The sequence below is a fragment of the Myxocyprinus asiaticus genome, chromosome 37 (genome assembly GCF_019703515.2).
Source record: "Myxocyprinus asiaticus isolate MX2 ecotype Aquarium Trade chromosome 37, UBuf_Myxa_2, whole genome shotgun sequence".
In the NCBI taxonomy this organism is placed as follows: Eukaryota; Metazoa; Chordata; class Actinopteri; order Cypriniformes; family Catostomidae; genus Myxocyprinus; species Myxocyprinus asiaticus.
The window spans coordinates 32,988,356-33,012,002 of record NC_059380.1 but is presented as its reverse complement, the minus strand read 5'-3'; the positions used below and the strand labels follow the sequence as shown (position 1 = coordinate 33,012,002).

Genomic DNA, 23,647 nt, shown 5'->3' with positions numbered 1-23,647 from the left:
CTGAAAAAAACAGAAATGTGTGTGTGAGGGATGTGCGAGACAAGTCGACTAAATAGTTCTGATGCTGCTAGTTGACACTGGAATTACTAGTCGGTTAATATTTTTCCCCATTAAACTGTTCAACATTTTTACACATTTACGCTTGGCTATATATTTTTACAGAGTCTGCACTTAAATTATTGTAATATGAATTATTACTTATTTTAAATATAATTAATAATACAAATATTATAAAAAAAATAAAAATAAAAAAGGATATCTGGAGCAGATACAAAGTTTAATTTCACCTCAGGCTGCTCGTGCTTCTTCCCTCTCACACATACGGTGCGCCCACTCCACGCAGGAAAATGTCCTCTCGCTAGACAAGCAAACTCAGCAAAGTAGTTATGAATTCGCTTCGGTGGTGGTGCGAAAAGCGGATTTCCGAAACGCTGGCTTGAAAGTCGCTATGGGTGTTTTCACATTTCAGTGAATGCATGTCATGTTCTATATTTAATGTACAGTGATCATAATGCAAGGCAAGCACGATGCAGATAAATGCCCCTTTTTAGCGGAATTTAGCGTTGGATTTGGAATAGATTAAGTATTTTAAGTGGGTTGCATAAACACTTTTTTTTTTTTTTTTTTACTGTTTTCTGAAGGTTGGTTTCTTTTTAGACTAGTCAACTAGAAGACTCCAAAATTTTCATTTAAACATCTGAAATGAGTCGTTCCGCACATCCCCAGTGTAATTTAGAAATAAAATAAAATTATTTTATAGGGTTCTAGTTAAAATAAATAAATGCTTAAAGCATTGTTCACTAAATTAAGAGACTCTTCATGGATTTTTTATTTTATTTATTATTGACATTGTCACATTTAACTTTGTTAAATTGGCTAAAGGAGTGTGTTCAATAGCATATTACCTTTTTTTTTTTTTTTTTTTTTTTTTGTGGTATTGAAACTATGAAATTTTACTGGTGGTACCAACTAATGAAATGTTGGTATTGCAACAATCATAGGGCAGTGTGAGTCAGCAATATATTGTCCATTTCCCTGGAAGAAAAAGACTCCTATTTAAATGTATATCACTGCAGAAAGCTAATTTTGTCAACTTGGGAAGGAGCATATAAATGGCTTCAAAGCTATTAGACATGTACTGAAAGCCACAATTAGTTCAAACTCCAATTTTGAGGCTTCAAAACATTGAATACTGCGGAAGTTTACAAAGTTGTTGCTGCGGTTATTGGCTAAGAAAATAATTGCTTTGTGCTTTTGGCTGCATTGAGGTATGCTCCCTAGCCTCTCTGCCCCTTGATACTATAATTGACATGCCTGGCTGACTTATAAGCAAGGGCCGATATTGATCATTATGAAAAAAAGAAAAAGAAACTTGGGCAACTTAAATTGATGGTGTGGCAGTATGGCTCTGTGACAAATCAATACTTATTCTACATTTTTTTTTTGAAGATAAGTGAGTTCAACAAGTCCGGTTTAGGCTTTGGGGGATTGTATCGATAAATCAAAAGATGTCATAGGACGGTTTCTTACACATCATTGATCAAATCAGCTTTTTTGGGCCTGAAATGACTCCCACCCATCTGGAACTAAAGAACAGAAAAGTGAATTGTAACGTTTTGTAAGCGTTATTCGTACAAAAGACAAATGAGACTTTATGTGCTTAAAAATGTATCAACTAGGCCTTCTGTATCAAATCAAATCAAATCACATCACATTTATTGTCACACAGCCATATACACAAGTGCAATGGTGTGTGAAATTCTTGGGTGCAGTTCCAATCAATATAGCAGTCGTGACAGTGATGAGACATATACCAATTTACAATAACATCAAATTAACACAACACAATTTAAAGTCTAATATACACATAATTACACACAACAATATACAAATAATAACATTGTGGCAGCGGGGGTGTGGTCAAGCATCTCTCCGGAGAGAGAAAAAGCGGTAAGGGCGCTTACACCTGAGCTAAATTATGTATAACACCTGTCTCTAATTTCAGTGAGCACGGGGAGAGCGGCATAAATAGAGACACACCGCAAATAGGAGAGAGAGAGCCTGGGCACGACAGACCCGAGCAAGAAGCAAGGAGTTTTTTATTACAAATGATGAGAGTTTATTTTTGTGAAGCGGTGTGTAATTGTTGATTAACTTTGTGCATAACGCAAAGACTGGGAGACTGTAATTGGTGCTGCAGAGAGAGAGAAAATAAACCCTGACCTGAACCAGGAAAACTGCTTCTCGCCTCCTCTTTACAAACATACACTGTACAGTATACAATACGCACAATATAGATACACATTATTCAATAAAAATAAAAAAAGTATATATAGTAGTATATATAGAATGTACAGTAGGCTGTATTGTACTGTATTGACATTCAGGCTGTCGGTTGATAGTAAGTTGTTAAGAGAGAATATATATAATAATAATATAATTTATGACAGTCCGGTGTGAGATATAAGAGTAATAAAGTGCAGTGCTGATGTATTTTGATCGTGGGAGATCAAGAGTTCAAAAGTCTGATTGCTTGGGGGAAGAAGCTATCATGGAGGCGGCTGGTGCGGGTCCTGATGCTGCGATATTGCCTGCCTGATGGTAGCAGTGAGAACAGCCCATGGCTCGGTTGGCTGGAGTCTCTGATGATCCTCCGAGCTTTTTTCACACACCGCCTTGTATATATTTCCTGGAGGGAGGGAAGCTCACCTCCGATGATGTGTCTGGCAGTTCGCACCACCCTTTGCAGTGCTTTGCGGTTGTGGGCTGTGCTATTGCCATACCAGGTGGAGATGCAGCCAGTCAGGATGCTCTCTACAGTGCAGGTGTAGAACCGTGTGAGGATGTGGCGGTTCATTCCAAACTTCCTCAGCCGTCTCAGGAAGAAGAGGCGCTGATGAGCCTTCTTCACAACGACTTCAGTGTGGATGGACCATGTGAGTTCCTCAGTGATGTGGACACCCAGGAACTTGAAGCTGCTGACTCTCTCCACTGGTGCTCCATTGATGGTGATGGGGCTGTGTTCTCTGTCTTTTCTTCTGAAGTCCACCACAAGCTCTTACTGACGTTGAGGGAGAGGTTGTGCTCCTGACACCAGTGTGTCAGAGTGTGCACCTCCTCTCTGTAGGCTGTTTCATCATTGTCAGTGATCAGACCTACCACCGTCGTGTCATCAGCAAACTTAATGATGGCATTGGAGCTATGTGTTGCCACACAGTCATGTGTGTACAGGGAATACAGTAGTGGGCTGAGAACACAGCCCTGTGGGGCTCCAGTGTTGAGGGTCAGTGATGAGATGTTGCTGCCTATTCTAACCACCTGGCGTCTGCTTGACAGGAAGTCCAGGATCCAGCTGCACAGCGAGCTGTTTTAGCCCAGAGCCCGGAGTTTCTCATCAAGCTCGGAGGGCACTATGGTGTTGAATGCTGAGCTGTAGTCTACAAATGCATTCTTACATAAGTGTTCTTTTTTTTCCAGGTGGGAGAGAGCAATGTGTAGTGTAGATGCAATGGCATCATCAGTGGAGCGGTTGTTGCGGTAAGCAAACTGCAGTGGGTCAATGGAGAGAGGCAGCACAGAGCAGATGTAATCTCTGATTAGTCTCTCAAAGCATTTGCTGATGATGGGGGTCAGAGCAACAGGACGCCAGTCATTTTAAGCAAGTGATTTTTGATTGCTTTGGAACAGGCACAATGGTGGATGTTTTAAAGCATGTGGGGACTACAGACAAAGAGAGGGAAAGGTTGAAAACGTCTGTAAAAACACCAGCCAGCTGGTTTGTGCACGCTCTGATGACGCAGCCCGGAATGCCGTCTGGGCCCGTGGCTTTGCGGATATTCACCCGTCGGGAGGATCAGGTTACATCCGCTACAGAGACTGATAGTGAACTAACCTCTGTAGCTTCGGCCGTGAGAGCTCTCTCCGCGAGGGCGGTGTTATTTCCCTCAAAACGAGCATAAAAAGTATCTAGCTCATCCGGGAGAGAGGCAGCGGTGTTCATGGCGGAGTTTTATTCCCTTTAAAGTCCGTGATGATGTTAATTCCCTGCCACATGCTTCTAGAGTTGGTGGTGTTAAACTGTCCTTCAATCTTGGTCCTGTACTGGCGTTTTGCTGTTTTGATAGTTTTTCGGAGGGCATAACTGGCTTGTTTATGCTCCTCCGCGTTCCCGGAATTAAAAGCAGAGGTCCGCACATTAAGTGCCGCGCGAACATCGCTATTGATCCACGGCTTCTGATTCGGATAGATTCGCACAGTTCTGGTCGGAATCACTTCCTCTACGCACGTTCTGATGAAACACATTACGCTATCAGCGTAAAGCTCGATGTCGTCATCAGAGGCAGACCGGAACATCTCCCAGTCCGTGTGATCAAAACAGTCCTGTAGCGTAGAGTCTGATTGGTCCGACCAGCACTGGATCGTTCTGAGGGTGGGTGCTTCCTGTTTCAATTTCTGCCTGTAAGCGGGCAGAAGCAGAATGGAAGAGTGGTCCGATTTGCCAAATGGTGGGTGGGGGAGGGATTTGTAGCCATCCCGGAACGGAGAGTAGCAATGATCCAAAACCCGGTCCCCTCGTGTGTTGAAACTAATGTGCTGGTGATATTTTGGTGCGACTGAATTTAAACTGGCTTTATTAAAGTCCCCGGTCACAATGAACGCAGCCTCAGGGTGCGCGGTTTCCTGCTCACTTATAATCCCGTACAGTTCCTTGAGTGCCCGGTCTGTGTCGGCTTGTGGGGGAATGTACACAGCTGTGATAATGACCGCTGTGAATTCCCTCGGTAGCCAGAATGGTCGACACAGAAGCATAAGAAATTCCAGATCAGGAGAACAGAAAGACTTGATGGAATGTACGTTCCTCTGATCACACCAGGATTTGTTGATCATAAAACATACACCACCTCCTCTAGTTTTACCTGAGAGGTCTTTCGCTCTGTCCGCTCGGTGCATGGAGAACCCCGCGGGTTCCATGGCTGAGTCTGGAATCTCCGCAGACATCCAAGTTTCTGTTAGGCAGATAATTCAGCAGTCCCTCGTCTCTCGTTGGAAAGAGATCCGCGTTTTCAGCTCGCAAGTTTTGTTATCCAGAGACTGAACATTTGCCAGTAGAATAGTGGGTAGCGGGGGTCGATTTGCGCGGCATCGTACTCTGATGAGAACGCCGGCTCTGTTTCCCCTTTTCCTCTTGCGTTTCCGCGGCCGTGCTGCCCAGACAAACGGCTCCGCTGGCGTGTTTGTAAACAGTGGGTCGGCATTGAGGAATGTGAAGTCCGGTTTTCGGTGTGAGATCGCTGAACCAATGTCCAAAAGTGTTTGTCTGTCGTAGACAATGAGGCAGACAACATCCAAGACAAAAAACATAAGAATTGTAAACAAAACAAACAAAACATTGCTATGTTGTGTCGGAGCTCGCAACGCAGCAGCCATACTCGGCGCCATCTTGAGAACGAGGCTTGTTTATCTTGTAGATCAAGATGGCATGTCGTATAGCTGAACACTGACATTACATGTCCCTAGAAATTTAATATTCTTTTTTTATTTAGTTTATAAACCTGATATTGCTCATTACTCATTCCACACTACATACTGCACTGTAAAATACATTATGAACTGTTGGTAATCAGGAAAACATTTCAAGAAAATGTCATCCACTCTTTCCTACATTTCAAGTAACCTTCAAACTCCAAATGAGCCAACAAGCTCATTTCCGCAAAGTTTCTTGGTCCACTTTGTGTCTTCCTGCAGGGTCAACCCTACAGCATCAAATAATTTCTTATATGAAGATGTATTAGTTCAACACAAGTCTATGTCTTGAAACTGACAAGGTTTGGGTTGTAAATCATCTGACAGTTACCTTCCATGGCAGGTCTGATTGCACGGTTACCTCATTCACCTCCAGTACTCTAAACTATTCATAAGTCTGAATTTTCCACACCTGTAATTTAAATCGTTCTCTTGCACCGTTATTTCTGTCTCTCTCTCCCTCTATAAGAGCATTTAATGCAGACTCGCTGATTATAATTGGGTTTCAGAGTTGGAAGGAGTTCAGGCATCTGTCCCCCAGAGTGGCGGCACTGGACCACTTCCTGTCAAAAACGGTAAATATCAGATTTGACTTCCTTGCGCTTTGCTGTCAATTTCATTTTGCAAGTGTGATGGGCACTTTTTCTAAGCTAAAACTTTACTAATTTTCATGCACCTTCCTGCTCGCACTCAGTTGGTCCTTCTTTTTTTTTTTTTTACCACTGTCACGACCATGTTGTTGGTAATCTCTCTGGGCTGATAACCAAAGACAAACAGGGAGTCATTAAATCGGCTCTCAGTAAATCCCTCTCACCCTTAATCCCCACCCCCCAAACTCTCTTACTATATTCTCTATCTTGCCCAGTCTCCTTCCTTTAAATCTCTTTAGCTCTCACTCTATTCCTTCCTCTTGCCAATGTGTATATAACTAGTTGGTTGAAAACTTCTCCCTGAGGAGTGGATCGTAATATATCAAAACTAGGGCTGTCGATTTAACACGTTAATATAGTGCAATTCATTATATAAAAATAACCAATTAAAAAAATAACACAGATAATCATGCCCCCTGATTGTGTATAAATTCGCTAATAAGGAATTTTCCGCCGGAGCAATTAAAACCTAAGTACCACCTTCATGTTTTAACATTTGCTAGCCAGCAGAGGGCAGTCAGCACAACTCCAGCTGTACAGGCGCACAAGAGCAGGCAGGACAAAACTAGCCTCAGCCAGATTCAAATTAAGCTAGACAGAGCACAAATAAAATGCAGGGGTCTCAAGATGTGTGAAGTTTCAAACTACGTTTAATTTTACAAAACATCCTAAAATGCAGCATTTATGGCATGAGATGCTGAAAATTCAATAAGACACAACACAGCCAAAGTGAGACGCTCCAAAAGCAGTCGCCTGACATGTGAACATAGACCAAAAAAATAATAATAAAATGCAGATGGAATGCAAAAACACATCCTGTGAAAACATCTCAAGTCTACGTTGAACAGGTTGATAGACTTAATTGTTAACTGGATTGCTGTGTGTAGTCATAGACATATTCAGTGATGTGGAGAAAAAAATTATATTGATTTCTAAAGCCACTTTTTGTATTGTTCAATCAATGCTTTATTGCCACAATAATGTATTTGAATTAGCTGAATTATATGATTTCATATTTATTCCAATCATTTTAATATATACATGTAATTTTATGTAATATACAATTTTCTTTTAAAAGTTTATCAGCAAATATTAATATATGTGATTTAATTGTGATTAATTAGCAAATTATGTAATTAATTTGTTTAAAACAAAATGTAATCGATTGGCAGCCCTAATCAAAACATATTGTTTATATATAAATATTTAATTGCAACTTTTTTGTGCATCAGTCATCTTGCTTTTTAGCATTGGCCTAAAAAACCTATAAAAGTCAGCTAGTGAAACCATTCACTACCAACCTACCAACCTTCACAGGTATAAGAAGGGCTGCGAAGAAGACACACAACAAACGCGATGCATTTCAGGCTCACAGGACTTTCCTAAGCAAGCACGGTTTCACAGACATAAACTCACATCTTTGACCATCGCGCCACATCCCGCTTTTTTCCCAGTGTCTCGTGAAACAGCACCACATTTTTTAGATGCTGTGTCAAGTTAAAATTAACGTCAATTGTTAAAAACGCAACTCAAGACACCAGCGTTCATGGCACTGTGATTAGCTTTTTTAAGCGCAAGGATGTGTTTGATGCAAACAGCCCCAGACTCTGTTCATATCAACATGAGGGTCGAGTAAATGATAACAGAATTTCCTTTTTTTGGGTGAACTATTCCATAATACAATTGGAGAGTCTCTAAACCAGTTAATCAGTAGAGACCTGGCATGTTCTCTGACACCTGTCGGTTGAGCCATCAAAATGAGTTCCCGTCCCATGGTGATAGAGCTTGTCCTGAAAGGGTTAAACATTTGGATTTTCATTCCCACACGAGTGTGTGTGTGGTGTGCTGGGTGACCGTGTGATGCACCAAAACGGCATGCTGTTTGTTTGCGGCTAATCGCCTCCCTCTCAGATGAGCGTTTGCGTAAATGGAGAGGGAAAGCAACAAAGTGAAATGGATGAACCTGTTGACATAAGCTTGGAAAAGCCAATGCCCAATCCTAATCCCAGTTCCTTCCTGTCTGGCCTGGGAAACGGAGCATATGTAGCCCTGAACACATCCAAAGTGTCTGCCAAATGTAACACCAACGTTGGCTTTCTCCTACACAGGTCTTTGCTGATTGGCTCAGAATTTCTCTATGTCTTACAGGGCAAAACATGTGAAAAGTGTTGCTTGAGAGAGCCTATTCTATATGTAGACTAGGGATGTGCCCAAAGCCGAATACCTTATTCGAAAAGGCACGAATAATGACTTCAAAACGAATAATGGATTCATCCTAATAATATAAAAATATTTGTATGACTGATTATCCAAGAGGCACAAGGATAAAGCAACATTTTAAATAAACATAAAAAATTACAAAGAATTTATGAATCTGTGCAGCCAATATTTCTAAAGTGTAAACCTTATGAATGAAAATGCGCATGGTGTGATTTCAAATCGGATCAGTGCGGTCTCTGTTAATTGTGCATTTCTGTAGCTTATCAAGTGTAACATTAACTAAGATATGACATCATGTACACTTTCCACTTCTTGAAATGTCTATGTTAATGTATTACATGATTCACATGTAATTCCCATGTATTTATTTATAGCCTAAACCTGAGCACGATGTTAAATTCCTGACCTGAAGTGAGGATTTCACGTTGGAGCCCATCTATCAGTCTTTTAAAGTTGTCCACATTTATATCAACATCAGCAATTTAAGGAAATTATCTGGTTAAGTCTTTATTCTGAAAAAAAGTTCAAATGCTCCATAAAGGTTTAAATACTCCATACAGTGTTCATCTATTAGGAATATTCCTCCTGATGTAAACGAAGAAACTGAAACATGCTCCGTCTTTTAAACTGTGCTACCTCAGATAAGGTGCTATATAAATTATATAAACATTTATTATTATTATTATTATTATTATTATTATTATTATTATTATTAAACAAAATAATGGTGTCTTATCATAAAAATTCCTGATAGATTTATGGGACTTTCACCTGCTATATTGATTTTATTTTCATTTTTATTATTCACTGAAACATTTCACATTTTGCTTGACACATCTTGCCTCCAAAATAATGTTGTTATACAAGCACAGACAAACTAAAATTCTGTTTCATGCAGATATTAATATCAGAAATACCAGCAGAAACCACAGTTAACAACAGTTAATGTAGCCTACAAATTCGGCTTCATGTGGTAAGAAAAAAAAAGAATAAAATAATATTTGTATAAATAGATGTATTATAATAATAATAATAGTAATAATAATAATAATAATAACAATAATTTATTATTATTTATTATTATCATTTAAAAATGGGCATTTCGTTTAGTTTTCACGCACTTCCTGTTTAAGCCCCGCCCACACCCGGTTCTATCCGAATACAGAGACAGATAAAGATAATTTTGTCATATGATCAGATACAGATACAAATACTGATAATGGCTTTGCTGCACACCCCTAATGTAGACTTTTCAACGAACAAAACATACAGACACACAAGCTTTTCAGGTCTCATAGGTTGGGGCGAAAAACACGGAGCCAGTGCTATAGAGACACAGAAGCAGGCGTTGAACACATGCATCAGTGGAAGAGTGTCCAATGGACAGGAGTTTCTCACAATGGCTTCTGTCACTTTTCACATTCCTTTCCGTTTGCCTCAGAGGAAGTGGGGAAACAATTCCTCACCCACCTCTGTTGTGATAGCCCAGCATTATGTAGCTCTCACAAAGGTGTTCGTAGGACATTTCGTTCACCCACAGGGTCACCTCAGATCACCTTCCTGGACTGCAAATTTTGCTGAAGACATTTCAGAGGAAGAACTCTCATGGAAAACCTGCTAGTGTAAGACATTCAGCGTTGAGGCAGCTTTGTTACGAAGCGTTTCTAGACATAAACTCACGTCTTTGACCATCGCGCCACATCCCGCTTTTTTCCCAGTGTCTCGTGAAACAGCACCACATTTTTTAGATGCTGTGTCAAGTTAAAATTAACGTCAATTGTTAAAAACGCAACTCAAGACACCAGCGTTCATGGCACTGTGATTAGCTTTTTTAAGCGCAAGGATGTGTTTGATGCAAACAGCCCCTGACTCTGTTCCTTCACCCACAGGGTCACCTCAGATCACCTTCCTGGACTGCAAATTTTGCTGAAGACATTTCAGAGGAAGAACTCTCATGGAAAACCTGCTAGTGTAAGACATTCAGCGTTGAGGCAGCTTTGTTACGAAGCGTTTCTAGACATATTCCATACTTCATTCACTCCATTTCCTGGAGCCTTCTTTTGGTCCTGTGTATATTTACGGTGTGCGTTTGTAGTACAGCTTCACAGCAGATGGGAAGGAGTACACAGGGATGCAGGTTTTTCCAGGCTCAGGTAGGACTTTTAATAGGCCACTTCAATGCTTTACAACTTCACAAACTAATCCGCTTCACAGGCACATAGTAATTTAAACACATCAGCTTCACAGACACGTAGTCAATTAAACACATCAGCTTTACAAACATAACAGATTAAACGTAACGGCTTTAGCTTCAGGAGCACCGTGGCCTTCCTTGTGCCACTCTCACTCTGCTGATAGCGTGGCTGCTTATATGCCACTCTCCCCATGCTCACTGGAATTAGAAACAGGTGTTAAACATGATCTAGCTCAGGTGCAAGTGTCCTTATCGCTTTCTCTCTCTCCGGACAGACGCTTGACCACGCCCCCGCTGCCACATATCCCTACCGCCCAACTCAGGCCCAACTCAGGCCGGGGAGATATCCGGCCTGTCTACCACTTCCCCCACCTCCATTTCTGGAAAGGAAGTCAGTGACAGCCATCTGCACTCCCGGACTGTGGACCACCTTGAACTTAAACGGCTGAAGAACCAGATACCAACGGGTGGTCCGCGCGTTGGTATCTTTCATGCGGTGGAGTCATTGGAGTGGGGCGTGATCTGAGCAGAGGGTGAAGGCCCTTCCCAACAGGTAGTATCGGAGAGTGAGGACTGCCCACTTGATGGCAAGACACTCCTTTTCTACAGTGCTGTACTTAGTCTCCCTCAGCGAGAGCTTGCGGCTAATGTACAACACCGGGTGCTCCACCTCCTCCACTACCTGCGAGAGTATGGCCCCCAGCCCTCTGTCTGAAGCGTCCGTCTGTAAGACAAAAGGGAAAGAGAAATCGGGTGAATGTAAAAGCGGCCCCCCTGCAAAGTGCGGCTTTAACCTACATGAACGCGTGTTGACACTGCTCCGTCCACTGGACCGGGTCTGGAGCTCCCTTGTTAGTGAGATCAGTCAGCGGGCTGGTGACATACGAATAAATAGGCACGAATCTCCTATAATAGCCAGCCAGCCCCAGGAATTGTCTCCCCCCCTTTTTGGTCTTGGGCCTTGGGCAGGTCGCAATTGCCGAAGTCTTGTAAATTTGGGGACACACCTGGCCCAAGTGGAACCCCAGATACCGTACCCCCACCCGCCCAATCGCACACTTCTTGGGGTTTGCTGTGAGTCCCGCTCGTCTCAGCGATTTCAGAACCACCCTCAGATGCTGCATGTGCCGCTGCCAATAATTGCTGTAAACGATGATGTCATCTAAATAGGCAGCAGCGTAAGCCGAATGCGGTCTGAGGATTCGGTCCATGAGATGCTGAAATATAGCCGGGGCTCCAAACAAACCGAATGGAAGTGTCACAAATTGGTGTAATACAAACGGTGTGGAGAAGGCTGTTTTTTCATGGGAAGTTGGTGTCAAGGGGATCTACCAATAACCCTTTGTCAAATCCAGTGTCGAATAAATTCGAGCAGTGCCTAACCAATCGAGCAACTCATCAATGCGAGGCATTGGGTATGCGTCAAATTTAGACATCGCGTTGACTTTTCTATAATCCACACAGAAACGTACAGACCCGTCACTCTTAGGAACTAGAACAACCGGGCTGGACCAGTCGCTGTGGGATTCCTCTATTACCCCCATATCGAGCATTGCATCCAATTCTTCCCAGACAATTTTCTTTTTGTGCTCAGGTAATCGATAGGGGCGGCTACGTACCACCACCCCCGGCTCGGTCTTGATGAGGTTCGTACGACCTGGTAGAGGGGAAAACATGTCTGCAAACTCCTTTTGCAACTTGGCAACCTCTGCGAGCTGACACGGTGAGAGGTGGTCTCCGCAAGTGAAATGATTGTGTTTTGTATTCACCTCCGGCCCGAGCTCCGCCCTTTCCGGAACTACTGTCACAGGGACCGCCTCCCTCCACAATTTCAAGAAGTTTAGGTGATATATTTGACGTGCGACCCCTCTATCGGTTCGCTTTACCTCATAATCGAGATCCCCCACTCATCATGTGACCTCAAAGGGTTCTTGCCACTTGGCGAGTAATTTGGAGCTCGATGTGGGGAGTAATACAAGTACCTTATCTCCCGGTGCAAATTCCCACAGCCAAGTTCCCCTGTTATACAGTCGGCTCTGTCGTTCTTGAGCTTGGAGCAAATTCTCCTGTGTTAGTTGCCCCAAAGTGTGGAGTTTTGCTCTAAGATCAAGAACGTATTGAATTTCATTCTTGCTGTTTGAAGGTCCCTCCTTCCAAGTTTCGCATATGGCATCAAGCACGCCACGCGGCCGTCGCCCATACAGCAGCTCAAATGGGGAAAACCCTGTGAAGGCTTGCGGGACTACAGGGGATCAAGCCATTTGTCCCAATTTGTAGCATCCTCGTGCACAAACTTACGAATCATATTTCATATTGCTCCACCAGGCCATCTGTTTGTGGATGGTAAACGCTGGTGCGGATTGATTCAATGCCCAATAATTCATAAAGCTTGCGTAGTGTCCGTGACATAAAGGTTGTGCCCTGATCGGTGAGGATTTCTTTCGGAATCCCCACCCGGGAGATTATTTTGAAGAGTGCCTCCGCAACACTTAAACACATCAGCTTTACAAACATAACAGATTAAACGTAACAGCTTTAGCTTCAGGAGCACTGTGGCCTTCCTTTTGCCAGACTCTCTCACTCTGCTGATAGCGTGGCTGCTTATATGCCGCTCTCCCCATGCTCACTGGAATTAGAAACAGGTGTTAAACATGATCTAGCTCAGGTGCAAGCGTCCTTACCGCTTTCTCTCTCTCTGGACGGACGCTTGACCACGCCCCCGCTGCTACAGCGTTATTTTTATTTTAAAGATGATGTTGCATTTTTGCCTGTGGCGTCCTCTTAAAATGATTGTTCACCCAAAAAAATTTACTTACCGTAATGTTGTTCCAGTATCGTATGATTCTATTTCTTTTGTAGAACACTAAAGGAAAAGTTTAGCAGAATGTAAAAAAGAAACCGGAACTGCTGTCTTTCACCCAATGAAAGTGTGGTGCTTAACAACCTGTTGTCCCTATTCAAAGGACAAAAAAGCACCACAAAAGCATAATGAAAATAGTCCATATGACTCATGTGCTATACTACAAAAGTTCTGAAGCCATATGATGGTATTTGGTGGGGAACACACTGAAATTTAGGTTATTTACTGAAAATTTTGTTTAACAGCCATAGTTGCCATTTCTACTATAAATAACTACTTTTGTGTTCGGTATAAAGTCATAAGGGTTTCAAAAGACATAAAAGAATTTGATAGTAAAGAATTTTCATTTTTGGGCGAACTATTCTTTTAAAGAAGCCTTTTTTTTTCTTTAGTAAGTGACTATACTGTGGACAGCTGTTCTTCAAATAAGTGTTGGGTCTAGATTCCATCTCCCTCTTCAACTCTCATGTCATATTATAAGCTGTATTAGTATGTCACATTAGACAGCTCAGTGGAAAAAGTGCACACAATTAAATCAAACCATATCCTTATATTTTTTGTCTTCCAGCACAGCCTTCAAAACAATGTTCTTTAATAATAACAAGCATCAGTGAAGTGGATTTTTTTTTTTTTTTTTTTTATTTAAAGTTCCCTCTTCAGACCAGGTCAAATCAAACATCTTCATACTGATATGGTGAAATATGGGTTTTGGCAGTGAGTAAATGAAGTTAAGGGTGGCCTATAGTCTCAGAAGACCAAAAAAAGTTCTTCCAAGAGTTGTAGCAACTACTATGTTCATTGTGATTCATTTCAAACTGTGGCCAAAACCTCAAACTGTCAACAGTTAGGAATAGCTGTTAGAATTAACTATTCAAATTGGACTCCAATTCAAAACAGCTGCTCAATTAAAAAAAAAAAAAAAGGATTCTGTAAAGCTCTTGTGAATATATCCTGCTCCTTTGGATATGTGTTTCATGTATCCCTCTTTTTTAAGGCACGATACATAGTCTATGCAAGCACTTCTCTTCTCTCATTTTTCGCAAGATCGATTTCACTGTTTTCTCCAAAAATATGTCAAAACTAGGACTGTCACTTGATTAAAGTTTTTAATGAATTGTTTTATGCTCCATCCAGCTGTGTTAGAATGAATGCATCCTCATCTTGTGCTGTCTGCTGTCAGTGTGGTTTGTTGCTTGTACAGCTGGAGTTGCGCTTGCTGCCACCTGGTGATTGGGACTCACAAAAACATGAAAGTGGTACTTCAAGTTTGAATTGCTCCAATTGCTTAGTATTATTATTATTATTATTATTATTATTTTATATATATAATTTATTGCACTAAATAACCTGTATTAAATTGACAGTCTTAATCAAAAGATAATTAATTCTGCAACACATGTATTCATTGTAGCTCTATTTGGCATTAGCGCTTTCTTTGGTCTTTACGGTTAACTTTCAGTTGAAGAGAATCTTATAAACATATTGCGATCTTTGTATCCACACCATTTGAATATAAGAGTGATTGAAAATGATGTTTAATGCACAAATTATTGAAGATACAGTTGTGCTCAAAAGTTTGCATACCCTGGCAGAAATTGTGAAATTTTGGCATTGATTTTGAAAATATGACTAATCATGCAAAAAAAACTGTCTTTTATTTAAGGATAGTGATCATATGAAGCCATTTATTAACACATAGTTGTTTGGCTCCTTTTTAAATCATAATGGTAACAGAAATCACCCAAATGGTCCTGATCAAAAGTTTACATACCCTTGAATGTTTTACCTTGTTACAGACACACAAGGTGTCACACACAGGTTTAAATGGCAATTAAAGGTTAATTTCCCCCACCTGTGGCTTTTTAAATTGCAATTCGTGTCTGTGTATAAATAGTCAATGAGTTTGTTAGCTCTCACGTGGATGCACTGAGCAGGCTATATACTGAGCCATGGGGAGCAGAAAAGAACTGTCAAAAGACCTGCGTAACAAGGTAATGGAACTTTATAAAGATGGAAAAGGATATAAAAAGATATCCAAAGCCTTGAAAATTCCAGTCAGTACTGTTCAATCACTTATTAAGAAGTGGAAAATTCAGGGATCTCTTGATACCAAGCCAAGGTCAGGTAGACCAAGAAAGATTTCAGCCACAACTGCCAGAAGAATTGTTCGGGATACAAAGAAAAACCCACAGGTAACCTCAGGAGAAATACAGGCTGCTCTGGAAAAAGACGGTGTGGTTGTTTCAAGGAGCACAATACGACGATACTTGAACAAAAATGAGCTGCATGGTCGAGTTGCCAGAAAGAAGCCTTTACTGCACCAATGCCACAAAAAAGCCCGGTTACAATATGCCCGACGACACCTTGACACACCTCACAGCTTCTGGCACACTGTAATTTGGAGTGACGAGACCAAAATAGAGCTTTATGGTCACAACCATAAGCGCTATGTTTGGAGAGGAGTCAACAAGGCCTATAGTGAAAACAATACCATCCCCACTGTGAAGCATGTTGGTGGCTCACTGATGTTTTAGGGGTGTGTGAGCTCTAAAGGCATGGGGAATCTTGTGAAAATCAATGGCAAGATGAATGCAGCATGTTATCAGAAAATACTGGCAGACAATTTGCATTCTTCTGCACGAAAGCTGCGCATGGGATGCTACTGGACTTTCCAGCACAACAATGACCCTAAGCACATGGCCAAGTTGACCCTCCAGTGGTTACAGCAGAAAAAGGTGAAGGTTCTGGAGTGGCCATCACAGTCTCCTGACCGTAATATCATCGAGCCACTCTGGGCAGATCTCAAAGGTGCGGTTCATACAAGATGACCAAAGACTTTGCATGACCTGGAGGTATTTTGCCAAGATGAATGGGCAGCTATACCACCTGCAAGAATTTGGGGCCTCATAGACAACTATTACAAAAGACTGCATGCTGTCATTGATGCTAAAGGGGGCAATACACAGTATTAAGAACTAAGGGTATGCAGACTTTTGAACAGGGGTCATTTACATTTTTTTATGATTGTGCCATTCTGTTATAACCTACAGTTGAATATAAATCCCATAAGAAATAAAAGAAATGTGTTTTGCCTGCTCACTCATGTTTTCTTTAAAAATGGTACATATATTACCAATTCTCCAAGGGCATGCAAACTTTTGAGCACAACTGTAACTCCATTGCACCCTTTGAGTACTGAGGTTTTTGACCTCCACAACGCAACAACATACAAACAACTTGTACAGTATACAAAGAGATTGCTCGCAATGTGTTGGCCAAGACTTTGCATCTGCATTCTTGTGTTGATTATGGTTCAAGCTGCCCTACAGGCCAGCCCTGCAGGAGGTAAACAGAGCTGATGGCTTCAACTTTCATGACTAGGGGATTATCGCTCTGACAGAAACCGAATTAATGTAGATTGCAGGAATCTGCTTTTTCACTTGGGAGGACATTATCATCCATAATCGTTTGGCAGTCATTGTCCGTTTGGAATCTATAGTGACAATCAAATGGCATGTAATCAGTGTTACATTGTTCAAATTGTATTTTAATACTTTTCAAAGCGCTTGAAGACTTTGAGATCTTAGATATGAAAATGTATTGCCTCTGTCTATCAGGAATATTCTTTTCTTTCAGACTGATTTTTATTCTCAAATCTAGGGCCGCACAATTAATCGAAAAACTAATTGCAATTATGATTACGGCTGCCTCGATTTATGCAATTGTGAAAACTGATGATTACAGCGTTCAATTTAAGTCTGTTCGTGTTGCTTTAATGGTTTCTATTTACAACGTGTTTTTGCAGCGGTTGAGTGTTCTAACCAACCACTAACATGTCCATTGAGCAATGAAATGGCAATGGCCAAACAGAGCTGCTTAAATTAATCCTCCGTCCTATCAGTAATGACAACTGATCCTAATGTGTAGATTTTAAACCATCTGAATACCCAGATGCTTACTTTATGTTCCACCTCTGTTCGTGGTGGCACACGAAAATTAATACTGAAGAAACATCACATGACACTCAAAAAGTAGCTATAGAACGAGCGAAAAGCACTTTGGATTCAAAATTATTTTGGATTCATTGCATATTGCACCACTCGATTTGAACGTAGATGTTAAATGCACTGCAAATGAGCAACACGACAAAACTAAAATGCTCCCGTTCTAATAAAGGCATAGACGTGGTGTAAATAATTGATTTATTATGTTGATTAGACATTAGACATTGTTTTTAATGAGAGCATTCGCGAGAGTGCAGAACTTTGTGTGGAGCGTCATTGAGCTTGCGTCGAAATGCAGGTCTCAAACAGTGTAAACATGCAGTGAGTTACAGCAGTCATTGTAATGGGAGAGTTTGTCGCGTTGCTCGATTTCTGTGTACGATTTATTAAAAATCTAATAACAGTTTTGTTTTGTCATGTTAGTAAGTAGGCCAGTGTGAATTTGATTTGTACAAAATAGCAATAAAGTAATTCAGCTTAACTGTTCTAAGTTTGTTTTTGAGGTGTAGCCAACATAAAGAATATGGCATGAATAGCATATTTCAGGAATCACCGTCATTGTTATTGCGTCTGCTGTAATAAGACCCATTTGCCACACAGGTGGTATTAGTAGATTTAACATTTTCATGATTTGTACAAACTCTGATCGCAAATGACTGTTTTTAATTTCCAAAGTGCACCACTGAGGCCAAAAATGATCTAACGATGATCTTACATGAACAAGATCACCATTGAAGATCTAACGGGATCAACGGTCCCCTGTCTCGCCACTAAAGGGCTCACTGAACGTAGTAAGTAACTTGGTCTATTTAAATCGGCTGTTAATAAGTTTGAAAATGTAATATGTCATATTAGTTACTGTATGTGGACTAATAATTTAAGAAGTAATTTAGCAATAATTTAATTTATTTTATACCATTTAAAATAAGTTTTATTTGCCCTAACATTAACAAACATTATTACAATATTTAATGCTTAAAAGATGCTTAAAAGAAACTGGAGTGCAGCTCATAGCCACCATTGAAATCTGCTACTTTGCTTACTTTGTGATGCCACAGTAATTTAATATTTTAATCAACATTAATAACCACCTGAAGAACATCACTGGACCCTTTCTAGATCCCCTTCAATTTGCTTATCGAGCAAACAGATCTGTGGATGATGCAGTCAACATGGGATTGCATCATATCCTGCAACATCTGGACAGACCAGGGACATATGCAAGGATCCTTTTTGTGGACTTCAGTTCGGCTTTCAACACCATCATCCCAGCTATACTCCAGAATAAATTACACCAACTCTCTGTTCCCATGTCTATCTGTCAGTGGATTACCAGCTTTCTGACGGACAAGCAGCAGCTTGTGAGATGGGAAACTCACTTCCAGCACCTGTACAATCAGCACTGGTGCCCCCCAGGGATGTGTGCTCTCCCCACTACTCTTCTCCCTCTACGCCAATGACGGCATCGCCAAGGACCCCTCTGTCAAGCTCCTGAAGTTTGCAGATGACACCATTGTCATCGGCCTCATCCGAGATGACGATGGGTCTGCATACAGAAGGGAGTTTGAACAGCTGGCTGTCTGGTGCAGTCAAAACAACTTGAGCTGAACACGCTCAAAACGGTGGAGATGATTGTGGACTTTAGGAGGAACACCCCAACACTGACCCCCCCTCACCATTCTTAACAGCACTGTGGCAGCAGTGGAGTCATTCAGGTTCCTGGGCACTACCATCTCTCAGGACCTGAAGTGGGAGACACACATTGACTCCATTGTGAAAAAGGTCCAGCAGAAGTTGTACTTCCTTCGCCTGCTGAGGAAGTTCAGCCTGTCACAGTCACTGCTGATACAGTTCTACTCAGCAGTCACTGAGTCTGTCCTCTGCACTTCAATAACTGTCTGGTTTGGTTCAGCTATGAAATCAGACATCAGAAGACTACAAAGGACAGTTCGGACTGCTGAGAGGATTATTGGTTGCCCCATGCCCCCCCCCATACACTTCCAGAGTGAGGAAAAAGGCTGGAAAAATCACTCTGGACCCCACTCACCCTGCCCATTTACTTTTTTGAACTGTTGCCTTCTGGCCGATGCTTCAGAGCTCTGAGCACCAGAACCGTCAGGCACAGGAACAGTTTTTTTCCCTCAGGCTATCCATCTCATGAACAGCTAAATTACCCCATTGAGCAATAACTATGTGCAATACACAGTTTAGTCTTTTTTATATTTATCCAACACATCCAACCTCTTCTGTCATTTAATTCCTCTTAAAAAAAAAATAATAATAATAATATTTGCAATGAACATAACAGATTCGTATTTTGCACTGTACATAACAGATAACAGATTTATACTAGATTTGCACTACTTATGTGTGGTATGTATGTGTGTGTGTGTGTGTGTGTGTGTGTGTATGTACGTATGTGTATAAATATTTTGTATTTTTTTATTTTTTATTATTATCTATGTCTTGCTGCTGTTTTTGTATTGTTGTACACTGGAAGCTCCTGTCACCAAGACAAATTCCTTGTATGTGTAAGCATACAAGGCAATAAAGCTGATTCTGATTACAATATCAAGGGCAATAATCGACAATTATGATTTTTGCTATAATCGTGCAGCCTTACTCAAATCTCATTGGAATTCCTTGCAATTTTGCAGTAGTGCCACTTTGTCACTGAAATCCCTCCTTCCTCATATTGCTTAGGTTGGGGCCAGTGACCCTGACCCCAGGGCTAATCCAGGATTAATCTGGAGCTCAAGCAGTCTTTGCTTCTGACTCACATCCTGCGAGCCCTGGCTCTGCATGCCTGGTGTATTTTCATCAGCAGTGATGTAGGAAGTTAATGGGTCTCAAAGATTGAGAACAAGAAAGAGAGAAAAGAGAGTCCAGAGAGCAACAGCTGATCTCGTTTTTTGTCTCCTCTCTAGCTCCGTTGCTCCTCTCAACGTTCTGGTTCATCCTTCTCATACAATATCAAACACAGTGGAAATTTCAAAAATAAGGTGAACCTTATTTTGTGCAATATTGGTACTCAGTTCTAAAACCTAGTGAGTACCTACCTAGGCGAGTTCTGTGACAAAATAAATGGTAGATGAGAAGTGTTACAGTACAAAATATTTCATTCAATACTGATAAATATCAGTAAAAAATTCAAACTCTATTTATGTCAATTATGAGTCAAGAAAAAATGTGAGCGTAATGTGATTTGCTGCTAATGTGGAGTGTTCCAAATCACTCTCTTATAAGGTTCCATCTCAGTTAGGATGCTGCCTTAAAACTAAGATATCATTCTAATATAATGAGGAATTCGTTTTCTAGTCACTAAAAAAAAAAAATTACATTCTGCAGGGCAGTGTGTTTTAATATACACAGCAGCAGTGTTCAATGCATTTCGTTAACAAGTTGAATGATCTATCAATGTGCAAACTCACTCAAACAACTTCTCATCTCTCTTGTCTTGACTCCAGTATTCTCACAGGTGACAGATGACGTGAGCTCCACTTACACTGTCTTCTATCCTATTGGTTGTCACTGCCAAAAGCTGCTCGTCATTTGCATAAAGTTCAACTTTTTTCAACTTTCTGAAGTTGCTGGTCACGCCCATATCTAGTCACCAGAGATCACTGTCGCTCATGTTGCCAGAAGTCACTAGCTCTCATTGTCAATGAGAAGAGGTCGCTTTGTCGCTAGAAGTCACTGCATGTGTGAATGGGCCTTTAGAAGATGACAAGAAGGCTCACTAGGTTTTGGAACGGAGTCAATGTAAATCATAAAGGTGGAGGTCTCTTTCTTGCATGGACCTGATCCCTGGACAGCTGAGGCAGACATCCGAGATTGATCGCTGTTGAGAGAATGCTTGTCTGTGGTGAAAGAGTGCTGTTTTTACAGATGCCTCTGATTTAGAGCGAGGTGTCCCTCTCTCTTTCCTCACAATTCAGACCTTCTCAACTAATACCGTGTGCTGTGAGGGAAAACTATCTGTGGTTTATTGACATTGAGTGTTCCTGAAGGAAATGGGTTTTCCATCTGCTATGCAGTTGTAAACACAGGTGAACCTTTCATTCATTTTGCCATTCATCTGTCATTCATTTCACCATTAATGTGGAACAGGAAGAGGAAGTGGTTTAAGTTTGGGTGTTGTGGGGTGCTTTGTCCTTTTATATGGGCTAGAATGCTCAGGCCTGAAACATATTATACTCAAGTATTTAAAGTAGTGCTGGGTTTCGCAAACCACCTCACAATACAATGCGTATTGCGATACATTAATCACGTTTCAATATATTGCGATACATCACAGTATCAGAATTTGAGCGTAACTGAAAGTGCACCAAACGCATCAGCGAGCCCCAACGTGTCCGCAAAAAAGCATGAATCATGCAGGTTCAGTTTCAGTCGCTCTCATGTCTCATAAGCAGCTCTGATCACACTGAGAAATTCAGCTCTAAGAGTTTGCCTTTATTTAGATGATCTGCTTCTTTATTAAATGTTATTAAAAGTATTGATACAATATCATGAGAAAATCACAGTATATCAATATATGATTTTCAGCCATTTTAAAAACTTCAGTGACAAGCCCTCTCTCCAAATCCTGTCTTCCAAAGACATGCCACCAAACCCGATGTCAACTTTTCCGAATGCGAAAAAATCATGTGTTTCTGATTGGCTAGTTTTCTGATTGACATAAAACGCTTTTTTTTTTTTTTTTTTTTTTTTTTTTTTTTTTTGCCGTTTACAGAGCATATGGCTGTCAGACAAAATTCTTATTATCAGGACACCTTTTCAGTGATTTTATGTGTTGTCATCTAAACAAATTGTCTTGGAACACATTTAAAGTTAGATAAACGGTCAATTTGTTTATTGCAAGCTTCATAAAATGCAGCACAGACATTTGGTAATAAATCTAATGCCATCTTCAGTACTAATTTGTGTTCCCGCCAAAGTAACGCAAGATTGCACATTAAGTAAACATGCAAATGCACTTTTTTAATGCATTGACCAAGCATTTGCGTGTACTTTTATGTAGATTATGTTTCTGGCTTCACTCTGGCCTTAATTTTGTTGGAAATGTCCAAAAGTCTGTTTATTCTTTCTGCAAGACACCATATAAGAACTAACAATGAATACAAATGGATGTCATTAGATTGTGTTGTACATTGACGCACATACAATCAGTTGGTGCTAATTATATCCTTGAGAATGGAAAAATGCAGATTGCACGATGGGAGTTTGGGGCGGATGTGATGTCGCATGAAGGCCACAAACAAACTGAGAATTTTAAACAATCTTGAAACAAAACTTGATGTGATAGCGTGTGCGCACACACACATATACACCTTCACATACAACAACACATGGTTTAGTTAGTGGCTGGAAATATGCCAGCAGATGCAGTTGTTTTTACCAGCTCATTAAAGATTAAATCACCAGAGAAGGAACTTGTACCTGGAGACACCTCAAAACATATGTACCCAGTGAAAAATAAATTTACACTTTCTAGTTTCTAAAGATTTATTAGGTCAGACAGATGAAAAGTGGGGTACATAGCTGTCTGGGGTGTCAAATAACCTCAGTCATGTCTACCCTGACAGAACAAAAGCTTGCCAAGTCCCTCCATTTATGCATAGCAAATATCGCCGCAAGATATAACAGAGCAGGTGACTGTGGAATGTATTATTTCATTTCATTGCTACCCCAGCAACCAGTCAGGGTTTTAAAGGGGACATATCACGGAAAATAAGATTTTCCTTGCTTGCCAACCCTCATTGAAATTAAATGATCTTCATTTGCTTTATCGCTGCAAATATACAACTTTTAATAAAAATTGTGTATTATGTGTTGTAAAAGTGTTGTTCATTGTTAGTTCATGCTAACTAAAATTGTTAAATAATGTTAACGAATACAACATTGTAAAGTGTAACCAATAAATCATAAGAAAATGGTTACATGAGAAGTCCTGCGGTTAATAAAAGAAAGTAATTTTTTGTGTCAGAGAAGGTAAAAATAGTCATGCATAACTACATTTTGACCTTGGTGCAAGAAACATTTGCTAACATTATAAGTGCACTTCAGAGGCAGAAGCGAAGAATATGGGACTTTTAAATTGCAACTTTCAGCATGTACATGTATATAAAGCACAACTGGGCACCTAAATTCTTGCTCTAAAATGCCTCATATTTCAGTTTATTCCATGCAATGT

The 23,647-nt window shown here is 40.7% G+C and overlaps 1 protein-coding gene across 2 annotated transcripts in view; it reads left to right on the top strand.

Moving 5' to 3' along the window:
- Positions 1–23,647, top strand: part of LOC127428312 (semaphorin-3F-like) — a 161,528-nt gene that overhangs the window by 50,253 nt on the left and 87,628 nt on the right. The window contains exon 1 of one of the 2 annotated variants that reach the window (XM_051676612.1): positions 6,047–6,098. The exons of the other annotated variant lie outside the window; for it this stretch is intronic. The gene's annotated coding sequence lies outside the window, so the exon portion shown is untranslated. Of the gene's footprint in view, positions 1–6,046; positions 6,099–23,647 lie in introns of those variants that run through there. 2 annotated transcript variants of the gene reach the window in all.